Source organism: Anolis carolinensis, chromosome 3 (genome assembly GCF_035594765.1).
Source record: "Anolis carolinensis isolate JA03-04 chromosome 3, rAnoCar3.1.pri, whole genome shotgun sequence".
In the NCBI taxonomy this organism is placed as follows: domain Eukaryota; kingdom Metazoa; phylum Chordata; class Lepidosauria; order Squamata; family Dactyloidae; genus Anolis; species Anolis carolinensis.
This window is the reverse complement of record NC_085843.1, coordinates 81077010-81087203: the sequence shown is the minus strand read 5'-3', so window position 1 is coordinate 81087203 and position 10194 is coordinate 81077010.

The window sequence follows — 10194 nt, the reverse complement described above, 5'->3', positions numbered from 1 at the left end:
CTTCATTGGACTTCTAAGACTCTGACATTTCCCCACACTATTGCTTGGCAAGAGTGTGTGTTTCGGTCAAGTGGATTAAAACTTTGAACTCTAATATCATTTATTGGACAATACATTTTTGGACTATATTTGACCTCTTTTGAAAGGTCTGTTTCTGAACTATATTCTTCACTTGTTTTTATTGCTTTTATATATTTCTTTAATAAAGATATTAGATAGAGACTGGCCTCTGTGTAAGGTTATTGGTGCCCAGCAGCCAGGGTTCTGACAAATAATAATCTTTAAAAAACAGGAAACTACAAGCCAATAACTTGTCTGCCTACTATGTTTAAACTACTGACTGGCATCATAGCTGACAGACTTCAAGACTATCTTGAAGAAAATAACATCTTGTCAGATGAACACAAACACAACAAATGGAAAGGCAGGAGCACAAAAGACCAGTTATTAATTGAAAAAATGATTCTGAAGAACTGTAAATGCCGAAAAACTAATCTTCACATGATGCGGATTGACTACAAAAAGGCCTTTGACTCACTCCCACACATTAAGTGTCTGGACGCCATCAGGATTTGTAAAAATGTTGGCACTTTTATTGAAAATATGATGGAGCACTGGAAAACTGAACTGTTTGTTGGAAATGAAAGCTACGGACTTGTCAACATCAGAAGAGGAATTATCCAGGGAAACTCATTATCCCCACTGCTTTTCATTATTGCCATGATCTCTTTGTCAACAATCTTACAAAAAACAAACCTCAGCTATTAAACATCTAAGAGATCTCACAAACTTTCACATCTGATGTACATGGATGACCTGAAGCTGTATGGGAAAATTGAAACTGAAATCGGTTCTCTGACTAACACTGTCCGAATCTTTAGTGCTGATATCAGAATGGAAAAATGTTCGACAGTGGCATTGAAGAAGGGAAAAATAATTGAAAGTGAAGGCATAAATAGGCCTAATGGCCAAACAATGTAGTGTCGCCAGCCAGAGGCCTATAAATATCTGGGTATACTGCAACTGGACAACATCAAACATGAACATGTAAAAACTGTGGTCACCAAAAGAATACACTCAAAGGGTCAGAAAAATTCTCAAAAGCAAGCTCAATGGAAGAAACACCATCAAGGCCATAAACACCTGGGACATACCTGTCATAAGATATACTGCTGGACACAGGTGGAAGTGGACAATTTGGACAGAAAAACAAGAAAACTCATGACCATTCATCATTCACTTCATCCTCGCAGTGATATTGACCGGCTATATCTGCCTAGAAGATCTGGTGGCAGAGGACTCTTACAAGTAAAACAAGCAGTCAAAGAAGAAGAACATGCCCTGGCAGAATATGTAAAGTGAAGAACCTGCTTTAATTGAAGTCAAAAATCAGAAACTCCTCAAAGTACAGCAGACAAAAAACCAGTACAAGAAAACCGCACTACAAACTAGAGCTGACGGCTGGCACAACAAAGCACTGCATGGGCAGTTCCTTGACAAAATTGAAGGAAAGGTTGATAAGGAGAAGACCTGGCTATGGCTCATGAATGGGACACTGAAGGAGGAGACAGAAGGCCCAACTCTTGAAGCCCTGAAGCAAGCCATCAGAACAAATGCTATTAAGGCCAAGATCGAAAAATCTGCCAGTGACCCAAAATGCAGACTGTGCAAGGAAGCTGACGAAACTATCATATCCTCAGCTGCTGTAAGAAAATCGCACAGACTACAAACAGAGGCACAACTATGTGCCCCAAATGATTCATTGGAATTTATGTCACAAGTACCACCTCCCAGCAGTAAAGAACTGGTGGGATCACAAACCTGCAAAGATAATGGAAAATGAACACGCAAAAACACTGTGGGACTTTCGAATCCAGACTGACAAAGTTTTGGAACACAACACACCAGACCTCACGGTTGTTGATGTCGCCATCCCAGGTGACAGTTGAATTGATGAAAAACAATAGGAAAAACTTAGCGATTATCAGGACCTCAAGATCAAACTGCAAAGGCTCTGGCATAAACCAATACAGGTGGTCTCGGTGGTAATCGGCACACTGGGTGCTGTGCCAAAAGATCTCAGCCGGTATTTGGAAACAATAAACATTGACAAAATTACAATCTGTCAACTGCAAAAGACCACCTTACTGGGATCTGCACGCATCATCCGAAAATACATCACACAGTCCTAAATACTTGGGAAGTGTTTGATTTGTGATTCTGTGATACGAAATCCAGCATATATATCTCATTTGCTGTGTCATACTATGTCTTTGTGTCAATAATAATAATAATAATAATAATAATAATAATAATAATAATAATAATAATAATAGCAAAATCATGGAAGGGGGGAAGTTACTTATAAAGGACTGGAGAGGGAAATTATCAGACTATATTCAAATGACCAAGTTGTCCAATGACATTAGAGGGGGAAATAATGAAGACATTGTTAGAAAAGGGAGGCATGTATTTGAATATTTACAAAGGAAGACAAAGATAAGACTTCAAAAGGGGAAGTTATTAATATAGATAAGGCTAGGTTTTTATGAGAGGCGGGGTGGGTTTGTTAGGGCCCTTCCACACAGCCAAATAACCCAGAATATCAAGACAGATAATACACAATATCTACTTTGAACTGGGTTATCCAAGTCGATACTGCCATATAATCCAGTTCAATGTGGATTTTATAAAACTGTGGTGTAGGAGCCATAGACAAATGTATTTGTATTATGTGTATCTGATGTATTTCTTTTTTTCTTCTTTTACATTCTGTATACCACCTTTACACAATAAAAATTATTTTCAAAAAAAAGGGAATTACCCTATATCTGATAAACCTGACCTTTGAATCTTGTGCTCCTTCTACTGTAGAGTCGGCATTTAACAAGCTATGGCTCATTCTATTCCCATTGCACATAATTAACTTATTTACTCTTTCCAGACTTCTGTTTTCAGGAAAAGCATATTATATAAACAGTGGTCACAATAACAACATAATATACACTGAAATTGTAACAAATTAATATAAAGTCACAGAAAGCCGACTGACTCCTACTTTTGATATTTGCTTTTTTGTGAAAAACTAGCAGCATCTACATTAAAAGGCTTAAACAGAAAACTGAGAATTATGTTTAGAACAGTTTATATTCATTGTGTGGGTGTACAAGAAATCACCTCAGAAGATCTAATAGATAGGCTGCAGTTTGTGCTTGATCATGCTATTAATATCCCTTGTTCTTTCTGTGTTTCTAAATAATGATTTGATTTAGCTCAGCCATGGATACTGCTAATAAAAGTGGTGAATCAGCAACCAGACCCAACGTGTCAGAATGGCTGGGATGAAGCAGAACTGCTGTGTTTGCACTTATGTGATGAGTCATGGGCCATGTAGTCCCGTTCCTGGCACTGTTGTGCTAGATGAAGAGGAAGACTTGGGTTTTTCACCGTTTCAGTCAGAATTGGAACTTTCCCAGCCAGATTTGGATACCTTGCACCTGCAAGAGATTTGTCTTCCAGAAGTCTGTCAAACAAGCCCTGAGCCTAAATCTCCTACGTTTTCTCGCCATGAGTTTTGTAAACAACAGAGGGGAGTTCAAGCGGCCTCTCGCAGGAGTGCTAGGATAGCTGCTAAGCATTCAGCTGATTAAGTCTGCTTTCTATGGGAAACTTTAAGGAGTCACACATCTGGACTCAGAGAATAGCTTTCGTTTCTGGTTCTCCAGAGAACTGCTCTTTGGCGGGAAAACCGGGACCCTATTTAGGTGTTCTACCCACAAAGGGATCTTGCGGAGTCAATTCGTCAGCTACCGGAGTAGCGTGTGTGGACAGCTACTCCGTTTCCAAGCCTCGTTCCTGTTTCAAGCCTTGTTCCCGATTCCAAGCCTTCGTTTCCAGCCTTGTTTTACTCTCCGGATTTTGCCTTGTTTACCGGACCTCGCCAAGCAATTCCACGGAACCTATTCTTGCTCCTCGTTTCCTTGTTGCCTTGAACCAAGCCTTGTGTTCCAAGAATCAAGTTATTTCCTAGCCTTGCTCAAGTTCATGGACTAAAGGACCTTGTCATCTCCCCTCACTTTGCCTGGCAAAGTGAGTGTTTCGGTTATTGGATTACAACTTTGGACCTTAATATTTCATATTGGACATTGTTTCTTTGGACTAATTTTGACCTTTTCTGAAAGGTCTACTCCTGGACTAATTCTTACACTTGCTTTTATTAACTTTATATATTTCCTTAATAAAGATATTAGATAGATTCTGGCCTCTGTGTATGGTTATTGGTGCTCTGCTGCCTGGGTCGTGACAGTTTGACTCCGCCACCCTAAGCACCAATTAACCTAGGCCAGAATGTCTACCGGAACCGTACCGGGTGGTCAACCGATCAGCTACACCATCGACAAGGAAGAGGTGGACCGGATCCGTGATAAGCTCAATGCGCAGGATGGGGAAATAAAGGGTTTGAAGGAACGCGGAATCCGTCTCCCGGCCATGGCGTTGCCAACCAAGTTTTCTGGAGAAGCTTCTAAGGTTCATGTTTTCCGTCGCCAATGCCAGGCTTATCTAGAGGCCCGTGCTGCCGAGTTTCCCCAAGAAGACATCAAGGTGGCGTGGGTTTACAGTCTCCTAGACGGGCCAGCGGCCAACTGGGCGACGGCACTGTTCGACCAAGCCTCCCCACATCTAAGGTCAGCGCAACACTTCCTGGACCACCTTAAGGAGACCTGGGGAATCGAGGACAATTTGGAGGCAGCCGGCCACAAACTCCGGCGCCTCTCCCAAGGGGACAGACCCTTGTCCCAGTACATAGCCGAGTTCCGAGTGCTGGCCCACAACACCGGCTGGAACGATGTAGCCCTTAGAGGACAATTTCGGGAGGGTCTCAACATTGAGATGCTGGAGGAAATCTCCAAGGTGGATCCTCCCCACTCTCTTGAAGCACTCATTGATCAATGTTTACGAGCCGAAGTCATGCTTGCCAACAGAAAACAATGGGTCCGAGGCCAGAGCGGTAGAGCTGGGGTGAAACCTCCCGCTCCCACCGGCGTCCAGCCACGCCCAGTATGGAGACCCCCGCCACCAGCCCCATACCCCAGAGGGAGCGAGGAGGTGCCGATGCAGTTGGGCAATGTGCGTCCCAGATTAGATGCCGCCGAGAAGGCCCGCCGCCAACGCCTGAATCTCTGTTGGTACTGCGGAAACGGGGGCCACTTCGCCAGAGAGTGCCCAGCCAAAGGGAAGCCCGCCGCCCGTCTGGCGGCGGCGTCCTCCACGGAGACGAAGACGTCTGAGGCGGCTGGCGCGCAGCCGGCGGGGGAAGCCAACGACCGAGCGTAGAGAGGCTCGCCAACCCGGTCAAAAAACCCACTCAAGAGCCGCCAACCGGGGTCCTGTTTCTTCTAGTGGTCACCTTGTGGTCAGCAAAAAAAGGGCCCATCATGGTCCATGCCATGATAGACTCCGGAGCCACCAACAATTTCATTGATAGAGAGTATGCCGACTCTCTGGGATTACAATATCATGACTTCAAGAATGCCCGTGTGGTGCAAGCCATCGATGGCCGCCCCCTCGAGACGGGTCCCGTAAGCCAGTGGTCGGAACCCACCAGAATGTGGATAAGGGAACATATGGAAGAGATTTCCTTCTTTGTTACTGAGGTTCCCCATTTCCCTGTGATTTTGGGAATTCCATGGCTGACACTTCACGACCCAAGCATCTCCTGGTCCAACAGAGAACTGCAGTTTGCTTCAAAATATTGCCAAAACCATTGCCTTGTAGCCAAGGTCTGCCATGCCACAGACACTGAACCCATTATCACCTTGCCCAAGAAGTACTCAGAGTATTGGGATGTATTCAATGAAAAAGAAGCCGAGAGATTACCCCCACATAGACCTTATGACTGTGCCATTGACTTGGTGGAGGGGCCCCCGATCCCGCGAGGACATCTCTACTCCCTGACTGAACCGGAGCAAGAAGCTCTCAGGGAGTTTATAGAGACAAACCTTCGCAAGGGATTCATCAGACCCTCTCAATCCCCAGCAGCCTCCCCAGTGATGTTTGTGAAAAAGAAGTCAGGGGACTTACGCTTGGTGGTGGACTATAGAGCATTGAACAATATCACTAAGCGGAACAGCTATCCCCTGCCCTTAATCTCGGACTTACTAGACCGACTTCGAGGAGCCAAGGTCTACACCAAGCTGGATCTTCGGGGGGCTTATAATCTAGTTCGCATCAGAGAAGGAGACGAGTGGAAGACCGCCTTCCAGACTAAATTCGGATTATTCGAGTCCCGAGTTATGAATTATGGATTATGTGGAGCTCCCGCAACGTTCCAGCATTTTGTCAATGACATCTTTCAGGATTATCTAGATCGGTTCTTGATCATCTACCTGGACGATTTTTTGGTGTTTTCTAGATCACAATCAGAACATGAGAACCACGTCAGAATGGTGTTACAACGCTTGCGGGATCATGGACTTTATGCCAAGCTGGAAAAATGCGCTTTTGATCTACAAGAGGTAGATTTCCTGGGGTACCGCGTCTCGCCACTAGGGCTCTCCATGGACCCGGCAAAGGTTTCAGCAGTATTGGAATGGCGGGCGCCAACCAACAAAAAGGAGGTGCAACGATTCTTGGGGTTCGCGAACTATTACCGCAAGTTCATTCCAGATTTTGCCCGCTGGTCTGACCCAATCACCAGCTGCATCCGTGGGAAACAGCCCTTCCGCTGGACAGATCAAGCAGAGAAAGGGTTCCAGCAACTAAAGAAATTATTCACGTCTCAGCCAATCCTTCAGCATCCAGATCCTGAAACCCCATTTGTCGTGCAGGCGGACGCCTCCGATGTGGCAATTGGGGCTGTACTCCTACAACCAGTGGGAGATCATCTTCATCCTTGTGCCTTTTATTCCCGTCAGTTGACCACACCAGAGAGAAATTACACCATTTGGGAAAAGGAACTTTTGGCCATAAAGGCAGCCTTTGAAACCTGGAGGCATTGGCTAGAAGGGGCCAAATTTCCCATTGAAGTACATACTGATCATCGGAATCTAGAGCATCTGAGAACTGCCCGCAAGCTTAATCAGAGGCAACAACGCTGGGCTTTATTCTTTGAACGTTTTAACTTCCAAATTCATTATGTAACCCCAGCCCAGACCAAGCAAGCAGATGCTCTGTCGCGGAAACCGGAATACGCTGCAGGGCGCAAAGAGACCTTTGAGTCCCAGCTGCTACAACCCGAGAACTTTGCCACGCTCACAGTGGGAAACACCAAATCCACTCCCATTGAATCAACTCTCTCTACTCCAGGGCCCCTTTGTGCTCAGGAAATCAGGGCTAGTCAGCAAGCAGATGCCTGGGCACAGGACCAACTTCGCCAAGGACTACGTTTCCCCTTTTCGCTTAAGGATGGGCTACTTTGCTATAGAAATCATGTTTACATCCCCCCAGGGCCGGGCAGGGAAAAAGCACTTCGTCTGTGTCATGACTGCAAGCCAGCAGGGCATTTCGGACTATTTAAAACCATGCATTTGATCCTAAGAGATTTCTGGTGGCCCAAGATCCGCAAGGATGTGGAAAAATATGTCAACACCTGCCCAGTATGCCAGCGCTCCAAGACAAGAAGGGAAAAGCCCTCAGGGCTTCTACATCCCCTCCCTACCCCATCTCGTCCATGGGAAATAATTTCTGCGGATTTTATCACCGATCTACCACCTTCCTGTGGATTCACCACGATCCTAGTGGTGGTGGACCTTTTTACCAAGTTAGCCCATTTCATTCCCTGTGATGGCCTTCCCACGGCCAAAGAGACTGCAGATCTATTCCTCCAACATGTTTTCAGATTGCATGGATTGCCCAAGAGTTTGGTCACAGACCGTGGGTCCCAATTCACCTCTCGTTTCTGGAAAGCACTACAAAAACTATTGGGCATAGACTCTCGTTTATCTTCAGCTCACCATCCCCAAACGGATGGGCAAACTGAGCGCACCAATGCCACTTTGGAACAATACCTTCGCTGTTATGTGAACTACCAACAGGACAATTGGGCTTCCCTGTTACCGCTGTCGGAGTTTGCCTACAACAATGGAGTCCAGGCTTCAACTAAAGAAACCCCGTTCTTTGCAAATTACGGCTTCCATCCACGTTTCTTCCCTCCAGTCATTGAAACCTCAGAAGTTCCCGCAGCAGAGGACTGGCTGCAGGAACTCACAGCGGTGCAACAACTTTTGCTCCAGCAACTGGACCAAGCCAAGGAGAACTATAAACGCCACGCTGACAAACATCGCCAGCCGGGCCCCGAAATCAAGGTAGGAGACCGGGTTCTTCTGTCCACTCGTTTTTTGCCCTCCCATCGCCCTTGCCGGAAGTTAGATGCCCGTTTCATTGGGCCCTACCCAGTGGTGGCGCAACTTAACCCCGTGACTTTCAAACTCCAACTTCCACGCTCTATGCGCATTCATCCAGTGTTTCATCGCTCCCTGCTCCTTCCGGCGGATGGTGTGCGCCCTGATGCAGACCGGCCGGCCCCCCCTCCTGTTTTGGTAGATGGAGGGGAGGAGTTCGAGGTTCAGGACATTTTGGATTCTCGCTTTCACCGCCGCCGCCTACAATATCTCATTGACTGGGTGGGTTTTGGCCCCGAGGAACGCTCTTGGGAAGACGCTTCCACAGTCCACGCTCCCGATTTAACCCGCCGCTTCCATCAGACCTATCCCACCAAGCCGCGGCCTCGCACCTCGGGGAGAGAGTCCCAGTTTGAGAGGGGGCTTGAGGAGGGGGATAGTGTGATGAGTCATGGGCCATGTAGTCCCGTTCCTGGCACGGTTGTGCTAGATGAAGAGGAAGACTTGGGTTTTTCACCGTTTCAGTCAGAATTGGAACTTTCCCAGCCAGATTTGGATACCTTGCACCTGCAAGAGATTTGTCTTCCAGAAGTCTGTCAAACAAGCCCTGAGCCTAAATCTCCTACGTTTTCTCGCCATGAGTTTTGTAAACAACAGAGGGGAGTTCAAGCGGCCTCTCGCAGGAGTGCTAGGATAGCTGCTAAGCATTCAGCTGATTAAGTCTGCTTTCCATGGGAAACTTTAAGGAGTCACACATCTGGACTCAGAGAATAGCTTTCGTTTCTGGTTCTCCAGAGAACTGCTCTTTGGCGGGAAAACCGGGACCCTATTTAGGTGTTCTACCCACAAAGGGATCTTGCGGAGTCAATTCGTCAGCTACCGGAGTAGCGTGTGTGGACAGCTACTCCGTTTCCAAGCCTCGTTCCTGTTTCAAGCCTTGTTCCCGATTCCAAGCCTTCGTTTCCAGCCTTGTTTTACTCTCCGGATTTTGCCTTGTTTACCGGACCTCGCCAAGCAATTCCACGGAACCTATTCTTGCTCCTCGTTTCCTTGTTGCCTTGAACCAAGCCTTGTGTTCCAAGAATCAAGTTATTTCCTAGCCTTGCTCAAGTTCATGGACTAAAGGACCTTGTCATCTCCCCTCACTTTGCCTGGCAAAGTGAGTGTTTCGGTTATTGGATTACAACTTTGGACCTTAATATTTCATATTGGACATTGTTTCTTTGGACTAATTTTGACCTTTTCTGAAAGGTCTACTCCTGGACTAATTCTTACACTTGCTTTTATTAACTTTATATATTTCCTTAATAAAGATATTAGATAGATTCTGGCCTCTGTGTATGGTTATTGGTGCTCTGCTGCCTGGGTCGTGACAACTTACAAGTTTGAATTTGACCATCAGTTTTCATGTTTCAATGTCAGTTTAAAACAAAACATCTTTAGATGTCACACTTTCTCAGACTCAGAGGAATGCAAAGACAAATAAGTTCTGAACCAATCTTGCCAAGAAAACACGAGTAGTCAGAAGTGTCCTGAAGGTATACAATAACAGAAACAATTCCGACTTGAGAAATCTTTTCACATTTCTTAGACTCTGTATTTTGTATGTATAGCACTATTACTACATTTTGTATTTGAATATAACAACATTAGTGCTTCGGCTGATCCGCCAGCTGCGCCTCTTTCTAGAACCAGAGGACACAAAGATGGTGCATGAGCTGGTAACTTCAAGGTTGGACTTCTGCAATGCACTCTACATTAGGCTACCTTTGTACCAAGTTTGGAAACTCCAGCTGGTTCAAAATACGGCAGCCAGATTGGTTACAGGAACATCCAGGAGTCAGCATATTATGCC